Here is a 19,304-nt window from a genome sequence, read left to right as displayed (position 1 = left end):
GTTTTACTAACTAACTAACTAACTAACTAACTAACTAACTAACTAACTAACTAACTAACTAACTTTCTAAATAACTAAATAAATAATGCATTATTAATGTTATCAAAATAACTTTTAGTTCTTAATAATATGTTAGTAAACTGTAAAATATACTGTATTATTAATATGCTGTACAAGTGTTGTTCAATATTGACTCATGTTAGTAAAAACATAAATAAAAGTAAAAACAATCACTAATTAAACTGTATTGTAAAGTGTGATGTTTTTGGTTAGGGCTGAAGTGCACAGGTGCATATCACATAGCGTCTTTTTTGTTTTTGTTTGCTTTTGGTTAATTAATGACATCCGCAGCTCAGCGTTCGGCATCTGCAGCTCATCAGGATCTGTTGGGTTTAGTGCAAATAATAGTCACACTTGACAATCAGGTTACATTTTTGACTTTTTTTTACACGTTTATTCATTTAGCAGATGCTTTTATCTTTGCTTGTTAATGCATTGCGAGTTAACATGAACTAACAATGAACAACTCTATTTTTATAAACTAACATGAACAAATACTGTAATAAGTAATAAATAAATGTATTGTTCATTGTTTGTTCATGCTAGTAAATGCATTAACTAACATTAACTAATACAACCTCATTGTAATGTGTTACTATTTTTTATCATATATATATATATATATATATATATATATATATATATATATATATATATATATATATATATATAGTTGAAGTCAGAAATATTTGTCCACCTTTTTATTTATTTATTTTTTCTATTTTAAATATTTCTCAAATGATTCTTAACAGAGGAAGAACATTTCACAGTATGTCTGATAATATTTTTTGTCTGGAGAGTTTTATTTGTTTTATTTCGGCTGGAATAAAAGAAGTTTTTAATTTTTTTAACACAATTTTAAGGTCAATATTATTAGCTTCTTTAAGCTATATATTTTCTACAGTCTACAGAACAAACCATCATTATACAATAACTTGCCTAATTAATCTGCTCTACGTTAAACAGAAATTGGGGCAAAAAATAAAAAGGGGGGCTAATAATTCTGACTAAAAATACAGTCTATGTTTATTTATGCTTATTTAGGATTTATTCGTGTTTGTTAACATTATTAAAAATAAAGCTGTTTATTTTTTCGTTTTTGGTTGTTTTTTAATAGCATGCAATAAAGAAGCCTGTTTATATATATATATATATATATATATATATATATATATATATATATATATATATATATATATATATATTTATTTCACTCCTACAACAAAATAAAAATATTGTAAATAATTATAATTATATCTATAGAAAAACACAGAGTTCAAATGTTGAATTAAAAAGAGCCATAAGAATTTTGCATAGTAACGCCATTTAGATTCACATATAAATTCAGACACATATAAACTTCCAGGTTATTGTATTTTTCTGAAACAAAGTTGTTTTTGCTTTAGATAACATATAATTTGCATGAAGAAACTTACGGTGATATAATTTCAGAAATTAAATGCATCAAAATTGTCAGAGAACGCTAAACAGTAAATAGTTCCAAAAAACATTCTTCATTATACATTTATAATTTATACTTTATTATACTTATAATAAGTTTATGTTTGAAATATTATTTTTATGGAATTAATATTATAAACATAATTTATATCAATTAATATCATAAATTATAATAAATATTTCAGTATTTAATTTTGACAAAAATGTTAATAAACAAATATTTTTTTTATGTTTGAAAGAATATTTATTGAATTTAATAATCTAAACTCATATATATCAACTAATAAAATTAGTTATGATGAAATAATAAATACACAAGTTTTTTTCTTTTTAAAATTTAGGCTACGCAAGAATCAAAAAGTCTTATATAAAAGTAGACGTGCCCTAAAATGAAATATTACACTCTAAATTCCAACAGACAACTTTATCAAATGAAATGAGTGTAGTTCACTCAAAATGTACTGAAAGTTAATTCTATTCATTTTAAAAAGAGTTTTGAACTCAGTGTTGAAGGTAATGGGTTATTTAAATACCTCATTACTTCAACTTGAACAAGAGTAAGTTCACAGTACACATATAGATTAGTTTAACTCAAATGATTTGCAGCAATCGGTTTCCTCAAATGGTTTAAGTTGACTTAACTTACTGGGTTTTACCAACACAATCTCACGGCAATTCGTAACTTTTTCATTTAGTGGCTAATTCGTATGAATTCGTACAATCTATTTCGTACAATTTAGTACGATTTGCTCATCCCCCAATGACGGTTGGGTTTAGGGGTGGGGTTGGGTGCCACGCCTCCTTTTAAAAATCGTACAATTTCAAACGACTGTACTGTACGAATTCGTACGAATTAGTCACTAAACTGGAAAAACGTAAAATACTTACGTTTTCTCGTGAGATCAGGCTGGTTTTACAGTACTCAGTTGGTTTGAGTTCTCTTCATTTATTGGGTTTTACTGTACTCAAATTGTTTGGTTTACTCAAATGGATTAAGTTCACAGTACTCATTAAGATCAGTTTTTGAACTTAAATGGTTTGTTGCAATCAGTTTCCTCAAATGGTTTGAGTTACCTTAACCTGAGTTTTCCAGTAGATAAATATAATATAACAATATAAACTTCATTTATATTAATTAATACAATTAATTATAATAAAATAATTTATCATAATTAATATGTTAATACACCAATTATTTTTTTTTTTAATTAATGCCATGCAACATTAAAAGATTCGCATTTAAACAGTAGATGTGGCCTAAAATGACTCCACATTTTTCAAACACACACAAAAAAACATAATATACTGTAGGAAATAATATAAATACAATATAATATTAATTTATATAAACTAATATAATACTTTATTCATTTTTCCTGCTGCTTATTTCCCTATTTATCAGGGGTCGCCACAGCAGAATGAACCACCAACTATTCCAGCATATGTTTTACGTAGTGTATGCCCTTCCAGCTGCAACCCAGTACTGGCAAACACCCATACACCCTCATTCACTCTCTATCACACACACACACACACACACACACACACACACACACACACACACACACACACACACACACACACACTACAGGCAATTTAGTTCATCAATTCCCCTATAGCGCATGTGTTTGGACTGTGGGGAAAACCAGAGCACCCAGAGAAAACCCACGCCAACACAAGGAAAACATGCAAACTCCACATAGAAATGCCAAATGACCCAGCCAGGACTCAAACAAGCGACCTTCTTGCTGTGAGGCGACAGACCTAACCACTGAGCCACCGTGTCGCCATCAATTAATATAATTAATTATAATAAATACTTTAATACACAAATTATTTTTTCTTTCAAAATTGATGCCATGCAACATTCAAAAACTCTCATTTAAAAGTAGACGTGCCCTAAAATGACTCTTTAAAAAAAAAGCATTAGCACAGCGTGAACTGCAGGAAAGCAGCTTTCAGCGAGCCCTCACACGCTACAAACAGATGCAAAACAACGAGTGGCGAAAAAAAGGAAAAAAGACGAGGATTAATTAGCACGTTTGTCAGTTTGCAGGAAACACAGTATCAGTTTCCAGCCATTGGCATTTGCGCAGCACCTGTTGAACATGATGATTAGCCGAGGCCTGTGGGTAAATCACTGCAACAGGAGGGCCTTTTGTCATATTTATATCAACAATGTCGGACAAAACGCTCTAATTATGCCCTTCTGGCGCGGCTCGTCTTACGCATCGCAGTCCATTTGTCCCGTTTCCAGACTCGTCCTTAAGCACATCCTAATGACAGCTCTCTTTCAGTCCGCAGGCTGTATAATTGCACAGGCCGACTTACAGACATTATGGGCATTAGCTCATAAAGGGGGGTCACGAGCAGGTCTGCTGGACCATCACAATGCATGTGGCCCTAATAAATCTCCAAAAGTGACAACAGTGGGGTCATATTGCTCTGAAAGTGGGCGAGAGACAGGGTAGATCAGATCCGCATTCACATATTCTGAGCTGAAAATCTACTTCTGTGAGTGGAATAACTTTTTAATAATATTTATGATTTTTTTTATTAATTTGGTCAATGCATGGCCACTTTTAATTTACAGTAATATTCAAGATTTTTTTAATCTTGTTTAATCTTTTTAGATTAATGCATGGAGACTTTGACAGCAGAGAGAGGTCATATTGTTACGAAAGTGGGCGAGAGATGGGGTAGAGTCTGTCTAATGTCAACCAATCACCTTCATCCTCTCTTGTTTACCGGTTAATCTGCTTTTGCCATTTCCATTTTCTCCAAATTACAGCAGCCAATTGGTTTTCCCCATTTCCATATTCTCTATTTTACGGCGGCGAATCAGTTTTCCCCATTTCCATTTTCTCCAAATTACGACAACCAATCAGTTTTCCCCATTTTTCATTTTCTCTAAAATAAAGCGGCCAATCGGTTTTCCCCAGTCCCTTTTTCTTCAAACTATGGCGACCAATCGGTTTTCACCACTTCCTCCATTTTGCGATGATCAATCGGTTTTCCCATTTCCATTTTCTCCATTGTACAGTGGCCAATCAGTTTTCCCCTCTCCATTTTCTCCAATTTAAGATGGCCATTCAGTTGTCCCTATTTCCATTTTTCTATGCTTTAGCGACCACTTAGTTGTCCCCTTTTCCATTTTCTCCAAATTACGACAGCCATTTGGTTTCCCCTTTTTCATTTTCTCCAAATTATGACAACCAATCATTTTTCCCCATTTCCTTTTTCTTCAAATTATGGCGGGCAATCGGTTTTCACCACTTTCTCCATTTTGTGATGATCAATCGGTTTTCCCATTTCCATTTTCTCTGTTTTACAACAGCCAATCAGTTTTCCTGATTTACATTTTCTCCATTGTACAGTGGCCAATCGGTCTCCCCCTCTCCATTTTCTCCAATTTAAGGTGGCCAATCGCTTTTTCCTATTACCATTTTCTCCAAATTACAGCAGCCAATCGGTTTTCCCCATTTCCATTTTATGGCGACCAATTAACTTTCCCATTTTAATTTTCTCCATTGTACAATGAACAATCGGTTTTCCCTTTTCTGTTTTCTCCAATTTAAGGTGGCCAATCGCTTTTTCCCATTACCGTTTTCTCCAAATTATGGCGTGTAATCGCTTTTCACCACTTTCTCCATTTTGCGATGATCAATCGGTTTTCCCCATTTCCATTTTCTTCGTTTTACAACAGCCAATCATTTTTCCTGATTTACATTTTCTCCATTGTACAGTGGCCAATCGGTCTCCCCCTCTCCATTTTCTCCAATTTAAGTTGGCCAATCAGTTGTCCCTATTTCCATTTTTCTATGTTACAGCGACCACTTAGTTTTCCCCATTTACATTTTATCCATTTTATGGCGACCAATCGGTTTTACCCATCTCCATTTTTTTCCATTTTACAGGGACCAATTGATTTTCCCCATTTACATTTTCTTCATTGTACAGGGGCCAATCAGTTCCCCCCTCTCCATTTTCTCCAATTTAAGGTGGCCAATCACTTTTTCCCATTACCATTTTCTCCAAATTACAGCAGCCAATCAGTTTTCCCCATTTCCATTTTCTCCGTTATTTATTCTCAAAGGCCCATGCTTTCAGTCCCGTCTCCTATAATGCGTAACTTTTATAGTATATTATATTACTGTGTATTAAATTGAAGGAGGTAAAGCCAGTGTGTGAAGTCTCATGGGAAGTGTGTGTGGGTTCGAGTCTGATGAAAGACGGTTCCACAAACAAGGTAAAACAAAACCCCAAAAAAGCACATGAGATCTGTGTAAAAGCATGCAGCCGTGACAGCTTTTCACTTCTACATTGCTTTGGAAACAATATGGGTCGGGTTTAGAGAAGAGGGTGTGTGACAACATAACCAGTTTCTCTAACTGGCAGGCACAAGAAAAACTGTTAATATTTACAGTAATGTACACAGCGGCTTCTGGTGGATTTAGGAGAAATGGCACATATGAGAAAAAGTTAACCCAGGCTCATTGCGGATACATACCCAGGTCTACAATTTTTGGGACAGCAAAATATGTGACCGGAGATATGTCTGCTTGCAGTTTTTGCAAATCCACCAGAGGCCGCTGTGTATGCTTTTTGATGATCTCAAATTTCTCTTGCGCATCCTCTTCTCCCATAAATAAACCAGAGGGCACAACTTCAGCCGAGCAAGCCAGCTTACTGTCAACTAACTGACTGAACGACCCACCCACTCCGTTCCCTAAACCCAACCAATAGTGTTTTCAGAAAAAGAAAAGCCATTGTGCGTCGTGATCTCGCCATGTTTTTAGCTTGATGTTTTTTAATTTTGGTCAACTGTACTTCACATCCCAAGTCTGTCAACGTACGCAGTCAGCTACTGGGCAAACTGGTAACAGCGGAAAAGCCGTCCTTACGAAGGTAAGCAGCCAGACATACCCCTGACAACATAATTTGCGTTCTCCAGAAATGTAGACAGGGGTACGTATCCACAATGAGCCCGTGTTAAAAAAAGTGACCCTGCCCCTGTATTTGAAATTGTCAAAATTGCAAAATGGGCTCATGAAAACTGTCGGTTGAGTTTAGGGAAGGAGGTGGGTGGGGGATAGGTCAGTCAGTCAGTCAGTCAGTCAGTCAGACGACAGCGGCTTCTGGTGGATTTACAAGAGAAGAGCAGGTGCGAATAGAACTCAAGAGAGAAATCTGGTGGATTCGTAGAAACAAAAACTGCAAGAAAACATAGCTCCTAGGATGTATTTGGCGCTCTCCAGATATGTATATAGGGGTACGTTTTCAGAATGAGCTTGGGTTGGAAAAATGTACATGGTGCCCTCTAGTGGATTTATGAAAACAAAAACTGCAAGACAGTGTACAGTAGCCCAAGGCAGGGGCGGACTGGCCATCTGGCAATTCTGACAAATGCCAGAAGGGCCAGACCATTTTTTTAAAATGTGGGCCGGCCAGGTTTTTTTTTATATTATTATTATTATTATTTTTATATATATATATGTATTGTTTTTACATGCACGCAGCTTTTATCTCAAGCAAGACGTGAATATTATGATGACGATGATGATGGTAAAAATAGTAATAGTAATAATAATAATAACAATAATAGTAAATGTTAAGCATTTGGCCCAGTCCGTGATTTGAGGGGGGCAGACCCAATCAGAGGTTACACGAACGTAATCAAAATCTGGCAAGAATGTCAAACAAACAGTAAGTGCAACACAAGTTAATTGTCAGAGATGGACCGTAAAAAAAAGGAACAGTGCTACCAAAAAGCTCAGAAAAAGCAAAAAAAAAAAAAAAAAGGCTCTAAAATCAGATACTGCCAAATGCATAAAGTTAACTGAAATATTCTTGAAAAGTTTAAATTCATCCGCTGCATTGAAGGACAGTTGCGCCGAAGAGGAGGTAAGAAGAAAACAGAAAATATACTTCTAAATCATTACACTAACATACATTGACGCCATACACAATATTTCTGACAGTTTTTAATAGGTACCTACACTGTGCTTAACAGTTAGCTTAGCGTAGAACTCCTGTACATTTTAAATTGTCATTACAATGTGAGATTTATTGTGTACAAACTGCTGTATGCTACTGTAGCAATGTAGTCTCACATGCAAAAAAAAAAAACTATACCTATAGCCATAATACTGGCATTTGTAGTGAACTCTGAACACATAGCTAGTCTCTAAAGTAAAACATTAAATACATGCGCAGGTTACAGTATGTAATTAATCCTTAGGTAGGGGTGGAGAGAACGACAACACTGCAGAGAATTACATATATAGTTATTTGTGAATAAAAGTATGCAAAAAGTGTAGCATGTCCAATTGTGTGTAAAGATGCGTGTGTAAAGGTGTGTGTTTGTAATACACATTCACAGGTTACTCCTATCATAAGTAATATCTTTTACTGTATGTATACATTGGTTATAAATGGGTTGTTTTTGTTCCAGTCACATAAAATAAATGTTTAAATATCTATTACATGTAGTACTGCTTATATTATTTCACCATCTGTACACCAATATAAGTAGTGAATGTGCGTGTCTGTGATTGGGGCTGTGTCGGTGTGGTAATGTGGGCTGGTGTGGCTACAGTGCCAGGGCTGAATTTTTGTCCCAGTCCGCCCCTGGCCCAAGGTACATATTTGTTGGTTCTCAAGAACTTAGCTCTGGGAACATATCTACATTGAGCCTGAGCAGGTCATTTCAGTGTGCATTTAGACAGCTTGAACACTATTTTATGTTCTATTTTCAGTAAGGATTGTGGGGCTTGTAAATGTGTATACTTAAAAAATACATACAAAAATATTGGTAACACTTTACGATAAGGTTGTATTGGTTAATGCATTTAATAGCAAGAACAAACAATGTACATTTATTACAGTTTTTCTTCATGTTAGTTAATGAAAACGCAGCTGTTCATTGTTAACTAATTGCATGCATCAACTAATGTTAACAAGCATGAATTTGGATGTTAATAATGCATTAGTAAATGTTAAACTATGATTAATCAATTCTGTACAAGTATTGTTCACAATGCTAATAAATACATGTACTAATTATTGTAAAGGGTGAGCAAATTATTAACATCGGCAAGTTCATGAGCAATCAGAAGCATAAGAGTGTATAAACGATGACAGGATGCACTTTTTTTGGGGGTGAACGACCCCTTTAAGGGAGGGTGCGATATAACAAAACCTCCTTCAAAAGCATGTCAGTTAAAGCCTGCAAACGAAAGATTGATTCGTCTCTGCAAACCAGCATGGAACTGAAACCCAACATGTTGCTTTTAAAATCCAGCAAATGATATGTGCGGTAACAGAATATGCGCGTCGGTGTCCACCGGCAGTGAAAGCCCTGATTCATCGGCCCGTGATGAAGAGGATTTTCCCTTCTTTGTAATTTTATGGAGCTGCACGCTGAATGAAGAACATCTCGCAGGGAAAATATATTACCAGGTTTAATATCTTAACTATTTTTATTTTTCCATGCATCACACTGAATCGCTTCTTTGTGGTCTTTGTCATAAATTCTGTAAATGGGTTTATCTTGGGGGGGGGGGAACTGAAATCTAACTAGAAACACACACGCACACAGGCACACACACAAACACACACACACACACACACACACACACACACACAAGTTGCGATCATTTATTAACCTTCATGTCATTCTGAAGCAGAATTACTTTCTTTCTTCTGTGGAAGTGAAACAGGAGTGTTTATCAAGACCAAACTGACTCTTTTCTGCACAGATTGCAACTGAATAGGCCTGATTAGAGACTTTTAATAATATTTGCTATTACATTTTGTCTTCTGAACAAAGTCTTATTTCTGTTCGCTTGGCTGGAATAGACAATATAGGCTTGTTGTGAAAACGTAGCCCTGTATATATCTCTGGAGAGCGCAAATTTTGTAGCCTGAGGAACGTATGGCTGCATTTCATCTTTTAAACGCTACGTGGTGGTATAAAGCCGTTCATTTTTACGCTACCATCTGACCACTTACCTTCGTGTGGATGGCTTTCCTGCTGTTACCAGTTTGTCCAGTGGCTCATTGCGTTTGTTGGTGGACTTGAGACACAGAGAGGAGTTGACCACAATGACGGGGTTTGATTCTGGTGAAGAATGATTCCCGAAAGCAGGTAAGACAAAAACAAAATAAACAAGTAAATAACAGGGTGAGAATGTGGTAAAATCTGAAAATGTGGTCAAAAAAGTCGGCTTTTTCTTTTCTAGATTACTTTTGAAAACACTATAGGTTGAGTTTAAAGGAGGAGGAGGAGGGTGGGTCAGTCGATTAGTCAGTCATTCAGTCAGTCAGTCAGTTAACAGCGACCTCTGGTGGTTTTATGGGAAAACAGCATTCACGAATGGCACTCACAAGAGAAATTAGAGATCTAAAAAAAAGCATACACAGCGGCCTCTGGTGGATTCGTGAAAACAAAAACGACCAAAAAAAAAAACATAGCTCCTGAGATGTATTTGGTGCTTTCCAGAAATGTATACAGGGGTACTGAGTCTGGGTATGAATAAAAGCAGCTTCTAATTAAACATAATCATTACATTTTTATGGGTCAACATTATTAGCCTCCTTAGGAAATTATTTTTTTCTCATTCATTCATATTCTTGTCGGTTAAGTCCCTTTATTAATCCGAAGTCGCCACAGCGGAATGAACCGCCAACTTATCCAGCAAGTTTTTTTTACGCAGCGGATGCCCTTCCAGCTGCAACCCATCTCTGGGAATATTATTTTATTCTATTTTAGCTTTTTAATTGTAGTTTAAGGTGAACACTAGTATCTACCAAAATCACAAGTAAAATATGTATTGTCATCATTTTGCCGGCAGCTAGCTCTCTGCAACTCTCACATGGTCGCCCACTGAAGCTAAGCAGGGCTGCGCCCGGTCAGTACCAGGATGGGAGACCACATGGGAAAGCTAGGTTGCTGCCGGAGGCGGTGTTAGAGAGGCCAGCAGGGGGCGCCCAACCTGTGGTCTTTGTGGGTCCTAATGCCCCAGTATAGTGACGGGGAACCTATACTGCTCAGTGAGCGCCGTCTTTCGGATGAAATATTGAACCGAGGTCCTGACTCTCTGTGGTCGTTAAAAATCCCAGGATGTCCTTCAAAAAAAGAGTAGGAGTTTCACCCCGGCATCCTGGCCAAATTTGCCCACTGGCGTCTGTCCATCACATCTCCTCACTCACCTATCAGCTGGTGTGTGCTGTGTGGTCTGGTGCAAAATGGCTGGGTGGATGCTGCTTACTGGTGGTGAATGAGGAGATTTCCCCCATGTGTAAAGCGCTTTGAGTGCTCAAAAAAGCACTATATAAATGTAAGGAATTATTTTGATCATGGCAAAGACAATAAATTAATGCCTAGATATTAGTTATTAAACATATGTTTAATTATATGTGCTTGGGAAATATTAAAAATAATATTTAATCTAATATTGTTAACATACACATTGAATAACATATCAAAGGGTCTCTTCTGTATATCATGCTAAAAATAAATTTAAAGTTTCTTGTTTGTAATATTCCAATATATAAAATGAGAGATGGATAGAAAAATTAAATCATTTGGTCACACTTTACATTCAGCTTTCATTCACTAACATGAACATAATAAACGATACTTGTACGGCATTTGTTAAGCGAACCACACCAAGAACAAAGAGCAACAATGTAACAATTTTAATCCCTGTTTCAGAACAAAAGAATTGATTCACAGGTGTGAAAGCACCCTTAGTTGCGTACGTAATTTCATGGTTACTATACCAACGCAATGTCACGGCAATTCGTAACTTTTTGATTTAGTGGCTAATTTGTATGATTTCGTACAATCTAATTCGTAGAATTTAGTACGATTTGCTTATCATCCAGTGACGGTTGGGGTTAGGTGCCACACCTCCTTTTTAAAATTGTACAGTTTCGTACGACTCAACTCGTATGAATTCGTACGAATTAGCCACTAAACTGACGAAACGTAAAATACTTACGTTTCCTTGTGAGATCAGGCTGATTATACAGACCTTGAAATGGAGGCATTCGCTTATCTCTTACTCATGAAAACAAGTGTTGCTTGAATCCACACAGTCATATGATTATAACCACATGAAAAAATTAAATAATAATAAACTAATAATTATAGGAAAATGGTAATAATAAAATATAAAAACATAATATAATGACAAATAATGATAATAATGAAATTATAAAGTAATAATCTAATATAATACTAATAATCAAGGATGATTATATAAATGACTTATCATCATATGATTTAATGAGATAATTAAATTAAGAATAAATGAAACAAATGAAAACATAAATGAATGGTTGCTTTCTTGAAGCAAAACACACAAAGGTTTGCTACAAGGATTCTCAGATCCTTGGTTACATTGGTGACACTTTACAATAAGGTTCATTAGTTAATTCATTTACTAACATGAACTAATCATGAACAACACATGTACAGTATTTATTAATCATAATTGAACATTTACTAATGCATTATTAACATCCAAGTCCATGCTTGTTAACATTAGTTAATGCACCATGAGTTAACATGCACTAACAATGAACTACTGTATTTTCATTAACTAATGTTAACTAACAAGAACAAATACAGTAGTAAATGTGTTGTTCATTGTTTGTTCATGTTAGTAAATGCATTAGTTAACATTTACTAATGAACCTTATTGTAAAGTGTGACCGTTACATTCTTTAGAATCCTTACACTGAAGTGTTACTAAAAAAATCAGCATAAAAAGTTGCATAGAAGCAAGCTTCATTTGTTTTAGCAACACTTTACAATAAGGTTGCATTAGTTAATGCATTTACAAACAAAGAACATTACATTTCCTGCAGTATTTATTCATGTTTGTTAATGAATAAAAAATACAGTGTGGATTTTAATAATGCATTAGTAAATGTTAAACATTAACTAATAATGAATCCTCACTGCAAAGTGTAAGATTTCATTTTAACACACACTTTTCCCTCACATTCGGCCTCTAAAGTGACGAATCGGTCCTGTTATGTGTGTATAAGTCATACCTGACACGAGTCATTGAGTGCTGTGTTCAGGAACGTCCAGCATTTTGTCCCAAAAAAAAAAAAAAATAGGGGGGACAAATCTCCGACTCCCGGCCCGAATCCACTGTCAAATAATGGATCACTGGGGAGCAAAAAGAGAAAAGTATGAGAAAGCAAGCGCACGAGAAAAATTTACTACACTTCCAAGAAAACTGCTGGAACCCGAACAGCATTACAGCCGACCCTTAAACTCCTTTTTTTTTTCCATTTCACTCCAATGGCCTGTTGACCGAAATGTGTGATTATCTTGTTTCATGTCATACGGCCAATTGGCTGATGGTTTGTCCTCGGAGCATGCAATAAAATGTGGACGCGTTTTCGGCGACCCGATTCCAGCGGTTTTGTGCAACGCTGATGTTTGGGGTGAAGCGGCAGGAGCGTGTGGCAGCGTCCAGCACGCCCTGCGGTTTCACTTCTTATTTACACAGGGAGCTTTTTAGTTTTTTTTTCTTCCATGCTGTTATTCTCGTTTCTGAATTTAGTGTAATATTGTGCTCATGTAGACCCAAATTATGAAAGGCAACACTGTTTTTTGTGACACTGTAAAATAAAAGATAGAACACACTGTGGGACAAATTTTCACCATGTCATTACAAGGTGTAAAATAAGCCTCTGATGTCCCTAGAGTAAGTGTGTGTGTGTGTGTGTGTGTGTGTGTGTGTGTGTGTGTGTGTGTGTGTGTGTGTGTGTGTGTGTGTGTGTGTGTGTGTGTGTGTGTGTGTGTGTGTGTGTGTGTGTGTGTGTTTCTGTGACATATCAGAACACAAATCTGTATAATGACATAGGTATGACACGGGTATTACAAAAAGGAGGTGAAATATGAGGACATTGGTGACGTCCTCGTTTCTCAAAATGCTTATAAATCCTACAGGATGAGTTTAATCAGAGAGTAAAGCTGCACACAGTCTCCTGTGATGGTTGGGTTTTGGGGTGGTGTGGGGTGAGGGCAATATAATATACGATTTGGACTGTATAAAATAAATGGGAACCTACAGTATGTAATGTCCCCACTTTTTACAAAAACAAACGTGTGTGTGTGTATGTGTGTCTGTTTGTGTGTGTGTGTGTGTGTGTGTGTGTGTGTAAGAGAGTTTTTTAACTCAAAATACCACACTAATAATGTTTCCTAGCTCTCTGAGACTGACCCTTTTAGGCTTTAATCCTAATTGGGGCATTTTGGTGACTGTCGCTTTAAATTCAAATGAGATTGTTCTCTTTTCAGAAGAGGGCGGAGCTACAAATGCCTGCGTGTCAGCATAGTGGCAGATTTGAAAACAAGACTGACGTTCTATGCTAAGAGAGGTGGTTACTAGTGGGCGGGGCTTTCCCCTTCTGATGACACGTACAAAGAGAGAATGTCAATCAAAGTGTTTCATCAAATCTGATTATGATAAATATAATTAATACATTTTGGCCATTACAGGTGGGTTATATTGACACAATGCTCACACACAACTGTGTTTAAACCCCTTATAAAAGTGATTTTTGCATAATAGCTCCCCTTTAATCAGCTTTCACTTTGTCAGAGTTCAAGTCTTGTCTTAAAACACATTTATTTTCTCTTGCTTTTAGGTGATATATGTGTCTTGTTTTGTCTATTTTACATGTAGTCCTGCAGTTTGAGTAATTGAACTATCTTTTAACCTCTTCTATACAGCGCTTTCGGACGTTTTTGAAAGTGTTTTATAGATAACCTGAACATAATCTGAAATTACATATGCCAATACAAATTTATATATTTATTTATTCATTTTCATTTTAGCTTAGTCCCTTTATTAATCAGGGGTTGCCACAGAGGAATGAACCGCCAACTTTTCCAGCACATGTTTTAAACAGCAGATGCCCTTACAGATGCAACCCAACACTGGGAACACACACACACACACACACCCACCCACACGCACGCACACGCACACGCACACACACACACACACACACACACACACACACACACACACACATTCCCCTATAGCACATGTGTTGGACAGTAGGGGCAACTATAGCACCTGGAGGAAACCCACGCCAGCACAGGGAGAACATGCAAACTCCACACAGAAACGCTAACTGACCCAGCCGGAGCTCGAACCAGCGACCTTCTTGAAGTGAGGCAACTGTGCAACCCACTGAACCACCTAAAGTACCACCATAACATAACGTATATCAACTCATTCATTCAGTTTCCTTCGCCTTAGTCCCTTCATTAATTAGATTACACACACACACACACACACACACACACACACACACGAAGATATTTGCTGCTTGTTCAAACTACTTATAACATCTGCATTTTGTTGCATTGTACTTGTACATGTGTAATGACAATAAAGTTGAATCTCATCTAATCTTATTAAAAAAAATATACTGAATCACACAATTCACACAACTTAAACTTTTTTTTTACTTTTTTTAAATTTATTTAATATTTAATTTGTAAAAACATGTAAGATTAATCAATTTGTGACATCATGAAGAAACTGTGTGCAGCGCAGCATGTTTAACAGTGTATCGTCATATTACACTGCCTTTGCATACATGATTTATGTAGAAATAAAAGTAGAAACGTTACGCTTTATCTTTGATAAGGGTTATGATGCTTGTAAATGTACTAGAAAAATTGACAAAAATATTAGTATTAGTATCTTGCAAAATAACTAGCAAAATAGTATGCACTGTAAAGACAAAACAAGTTTTTAGAAATTACCAGGCCCACACTGAATCTGTGCGTGCAGAAATCGGCAGATTTCCGCAGATTTATTAGCCCATCGTTGAGTCTATGTATTTACTTGTGTAGATTTGTGTAAATTTATATTTATTCAGTTTTTAAAATCATTTCACTAATATTATTGTGATACAATAATCATAATAATATTAAAATGTTCATTAAATTTATTTACAATACAGTTAGTAAAGTAATATTTTCCGTCTTTTAGCAGATGATTTGTTTACTAAATAAGTGGATCTAATTGGATTTGCATTGTAAACATTAAATAAAAGTTCAAATGTATTATTATTGTATTTCATATATTAAGTTTGTAGTTATAATACTCCTCAAATAATTCTGCATAATCCGCAGATTTTTTACAAAATTCTCCGCAAAAATAGCAAAAAATGTCTGCAGATTCTGTCTGGCCCTAGAAATTAGTGATTAAAACTATTATGCTTAAAAATGTGTTAATATTTTTTAAATAATTCATTTGACAAATGGACTAATAATTTTGACTCAATGTCTACTTTATTTGACTTATTTTTATAAAAATATTAGTACTAATATCTTGCAAAATAACTAGTAACTAGATAACAATAACTAGTGCTGCTTGTTTATCTAAAATAAAGTCAATCAACAGAATCCTTTTGGGGGGGGTTGACTTAAATGTTTCATGTTCAATTCAGATAACTTTTAACTTAATCAAGTTAACTTAAATTAACTTAAAACTAAAGTCATTGCGTTTGGGAACAGAGAGGAGGTTCTCAAGGTGAATGTGTACCTCGGCTCTAACGGTCAAACATCAAACAATAAGGTCAAGAATCTTGGTGTGACTCTGGAGTCAGATCTGAGTTTCAAAAGTCAAAGCAGTCAGTAAATCAGCATACTATCATCTCAAAAACATTGCAGGAATCAGATGCTTTGTTTCCAGTGAAGACTTAGAGAAACTTGTTCATGCTTTTATCAGCAGCAGGGTGGATTACTGTAATAGACTCCTCACTGGCCTTCCCAAAAAGACAGTCAGACAGTTGCAGCTCATCCTGAACACTGCTGCCAGGATTCTGACTAGAACCAGAAAATCAGAGCACATCACACCTGTCCTCAGGTCTCTACACTGGCTCCCAGATACATTCAGAATAGATTTAAAGTATTATTACTGGTCTATAAATCACTAAATGGCCTAGGAGCTCAGTACACTACAGATATGCTCACTGAATACAAACCCAACAGATCACTCAGATCATTAGGATCACTAAACTAGAAATCCCAAGAGTTCAGTCAAAGCAGGGTGAATCAGCTTTCAGCTACTAACAGCACCCCCTGCTGCTGGAATCAGCTTCCAGAAATGATCAGATGTGCTCCAACATTAGGCACGTTCACATCAAGACTGAAAACACTTCTGTTTAGCTGTGCCTTTACTGAATGAGCACTGTGCTGCGTCCGACAGATCGCACTATTATATATTTCTTTTCTTTTTATTATTTTTTATAACCAGTTTTAGCACATTTTAATCTATTTTTATCTGTTTTTAATCGTTTTATTGTTTGTTTGTTTTTATTTTTTAATACTTGTCTTATTTTTTCTTGTTTATGTAAAGCACTTTGAATTGCCACTGTGTATGAAATGTGCTATATATATAAACTTGCCTTGCCTAAATGATCTGTGTTGGGTCAACATGAAGGAATTATGTGGAATTCAGCATTTATTTACAGTGCAATGTGTTATGACAAAAACAAAAGAAATTAGTCACAAAAAGTCATTAAAATTAATATGGGTTACACTTTATTTTGATGGTCCACTTGAGTAGTAGTCGACTGTCTGCTTAATATCTGCTGATTCAGCTCCTTCCACAGACATTTAACTGACGTTAAACTTTGCAAGTTCATGTCGACTTACAACACCAACCCTAACCCCAACAGTCTACTTATAATCTAATGAGAATTAGTTGGCATGTAGATGCAATGTAACTTAAATTCAACAAGCTGACCATCCACCTAAATTATTTAGATGAATGTTTTGAAGAAAAATCTCTGTTGCGAAATATTCAGTAAATTACAAACGGGTTAATAATTTGTCCAGCTTTTGTCCACGCTGGCAGTGCAAACCGAGGGTGGGCCTCTGGATTTGAGTGATTTATGAAGACGAGTGAAGAGGCACAGCGCTGTCTCTCACACACACACACACACACACACACACACACAGAGGGAGGAGGAAACCGCATCAGGACATCAGAAAGGCCAAAACTGCACGCCGAGGCCCCTTCATGACAAGGAAATGAAATCGGAGCGGCGTCCGCAGGGATGAGGCGCACGGGGAGGAAGCAAACACATTTCCATCAAGCCAAAGCTGACAGGGGAAAGTCTGCATATTTCATCCAGCACATGTTCTGTGAGTGAAACCAGCCAAAAGCTTTTTCGATTTTTCATTTTATTATTTTTGCTAGCCTGAATTTAGCCGTTAATAGCCTGCGTGCACCTGCATTAGAGACGTCTCCAGATGTGCATCACGCATTTGTGTCACGCTGGGATATTTGCGAAATATATGAGATCCCACCAATCACCAAAACACTCCATCCAACATCCCATCAAATACAACAATGCAGCACATCCATAATATCCTGAAATGGCTCAATACTCACTGTGGGAGACCGCTTAGAGGTCTGAACTGGTTTAATTCATAATAAAAGTCAAAATCTAAATAGATTATTGTACTTTTACAGCTTTTATTTTGCTTAACTTTTAATGCAAAACTTTACAAAACGTGCAGTGATATCAAATTGCAATAATACTGCACCTAAAAAAAATTACATTTTTAGCTTGACACTAATATATTCATTTATACTCGTGAATTGCACTTTTAAAAAGCACATCTGATCGGATTAAGCTTGAAAGGAGCAGGTAAAATTTCTGTATTCACTAATAATCGTTGTACGCATGTACTACAATCCGTTTTCAAAACCCATTAATTTCAATGGCTTACAATTTGTATAAATCTGTCTGTAAGTCAATTACACAACAATATTTCATTTTATTATAATGTTAGCCTGAATTTAGCCATTAATACCCTGTGTGCACCTGCACTAGAGACCTCTCCAGATGTGCATCACGCATTTGTGTCACGCTGGGAAATTTGCGAAATATATGAGATCCCACCAATCACCAAAACACTCCATCCAACATCCCATCAAATACTCAATACTCACTTTGGGAGACCACTTAGAGGTCTGGACTGATTTAATTCATAATAAAAGTCAAAATCTAAATGGATTATCGTATTTTTGTATTTTCTATTTTGCTTAATTTTTAGTGCAAAATTTGCAATATATTCAAAATAAGATTATAATAAGATTTACACTCCATCCACTAAGAATACACTCCATCCAAAATTTCCATCAAATTCAGCAATGCAGCACATCCATAATATCCTGAAATCACTCAATACTCACTTTGGGAGACCATTTGGGATCTGGACTGGTTTAATTCATGATAAAAGCCAAAATCAAAATAGATTATAGTACATCTGCGTCGTGTATTTTGCTTAACTTTTAGCAAGACTTTACAAAACGTGCAGTAATATCAAATTGCAATAATACTGCACCAAAAAATACATTTGTAGCTTGACACTAATATATTCATTTCATGGCTTGACATGTATATATTTATATGAGGATTGCATTAAAAAAAATATCCACTTGGATTATTGTGTAAAAGCAACAAGTAAAATTTCTGCATTTTTTGTTTTTATTCATAATAAAACACTGAACCTAAATGGATTATTTTACTTTTGTAGTTTCTATTTTGCTTAATTATTAGTGCAAAACTTTGCAAAAAGTGCAATATTTTCAAAATGCAATTATACTATACAAAAAAATACACATTTTTAGCTTGACAAATATATGCATTTATATATGTGAATTGCATTTTAGAAAATTACATCTGTATAGATTGCATAAAAGCAACAAGCTAAATTT

General features: G+C 35.7%; 1 long non-coding RNA gene across 10 annotated transcripts in view; it reads right to left on the bottom strand.

Annotated features, from left to right (window-relative positions):
• LOC141379469 (uncharacterized) overlaps positions 1-19,304 on the bottom strand; it is a 171,322-nt gene that overhangs the window by 52,799 nt on the left and 99,219 nt on the right. For 8 of the 10 annotated variants that reach the window (XR_015519090.1, XR_015519088.1, XR_015519087.1 and 5 more), the window contains one exon: positions 12,589-12,709. This is a non-coding gene — a long non-coding RNA (uncharacterized LOC141379469). Of the gene's footprint in view, positions 1-9,534; positions 9,644-12,588; positions 12,710-19,304 lie in introns of all 10 variants that reach the window. The other 2 variants (XR_015519089.1, XR_015519091.1) reach the window with 1 other exon arrangement.

The sequence above is a fragment of the Danio rerio genome, chromosome 20, assembly GCF_052040795.2.
Source record: "Danio rerio strain M-AB ecotype USA chromosome 20, GRCz13ab, whole genome shotgun sequence".
NCBI classification, from domain to species: domain Eukaryota; kingdom Metazoa; phylum Chordata; class Actinopteri; order Cypriniformes; family Danionidae; genus Danio; species Danio rerio.
This window is presented reverse-complemented; position numbering and strand designations above follow the sequence as displayed.